The sequence below is a fragment of the Suricata suricatta genome, chromosome 7, assembly GCF_006229205.1.
Source record: "Suricata suricatta isolate VVHF042 chromosome 7, meerkat_22Aug2017_6uvM2_HiC, whole genome shotgun sequence".
NCBI lineage: Eukaryota > Metazoa > Chordata > Mammalia > Carnivora > Herpestidae > Suricata > Suricata suricatta.
In genome coordinates, this window is record NC_043706.1 from 100,228,480 (window position 1) to 100,229,660 (window position 1,181).

Here is a 1,181-nt window from a genome sequence, read left to right on the forward strand (position 1 = left end):
TAGTTTTCTAAGGCCCCTAAGTAGTAAATTGCAAAATAAGCATTTACACCAGATTACAGCCAATTCTAAATAAGAAAGCCCTTTCTCCACTGCCCAAGGGGTCACTGGGTCACTTTTAAACCTTTTTGGAAGTTTATGCAAATCAGTGGTTTACCTGCGTGAACTTTTGAAAATTTAATAAAACTTCCTCTTGACCTTTCTGTGAGGAATCTCTCTTCAAAGGCATTTTCTGAAAAAGAGAAGCATTCCCCTAATGTGGCCTGGTGGAAACTCCTCTGAATGTCTCGAGAACCTGCGAGGACCCAGGACATGGATGGAGGTGGCCCTTTAGAAACTCAAACAAAGCACTTTGAAGCAAACGAAGAAAAACACTTCTCTCAGGTAAAACATCTCCCATGTTAATGAATGGGTAAACATCTGTCACTTTGGGACAGCCTGGCTCTGGTAGGGTTTTGATTACATACTAATACGAGGGGGGAAGCAGGTTAGGCCTTAGGTCATTTAGAACACCTCACTGGAGCCAGGTTAGACCAGGCTGCGTTCAGTGGCTACCTTAGCGTGGACACTTTTCCAAGGGGGTTGTGACTACTAAGGTTATAAATCCTCCACCTGAAAAATTGTTTGATGAGAGATCTGTTCTCTCCCTCCTACCTCCTCCCCCTCCCCCGTCCTCCCACTATTCCCCTGGGAGATAAGGTAAAAACTGCATACAACAAATGCTCTGTCCCTGACCCCTTTACGTTTGATGATTAAAATCCATTGAATTTGCAGGGTTCAGTGCTTTTGGCTTTAGTGATCTTAAAGGGGATCGTTAGTGCCCTTAAAGGGGAGAACAGCTTCTAAGTAGGTGATACTCCCTTCTCTCTGAGAGTAAAACCAAAGGCTGGAGGAAAGGAGGAGTAACTACTGTGGAGAAGGGGAGGGGAGTGGGCTACAGCCGGGGCAGCGAGGTTCAGCGAGGTTCTCAGCGTTTTCCTCGATTTCCTTCCCAGGGCGGGACGGAAGCATCAGCTCCTCCCTCTGGGCCTCCAAAAGTATCTTTCTGTTGGGGGCGATTCCAGAGTCGAACCCAAAACGTGTAGGCCAATTAGAAACTAGATCAAGTTGGAGCCAAAGAGGCCCGGCAAGGCAGGGGTGCGTGGAGTTGGGGCCCCAGTGGAGGGGAAGGCCGAACTCTGCGC

The 1,181-nt window shown here is 47.8% G+C and overlaps 1 protein-coding gene across 1 annotated transcript in view; it reads left to right on the top strand.

Moving 5' to 3' along the window:
* The first annotated feature begins 226 nt into the window (after positions 1-226).
* Positions 227-1,181, top strand: part of DSE (dermatan sulfate epimerase) — a 71,569-nt gene continuing 70,614 nt past the window's right edge. Inside the window, exon 1 of the mRNA XM_029945586.1 lies at positions 227-381. The gene's annotated coding sequence lies outside the window, so the exon portion shown is untranslated. The remainder of the gene's footprint in view (positions 382-1,181) is intronic.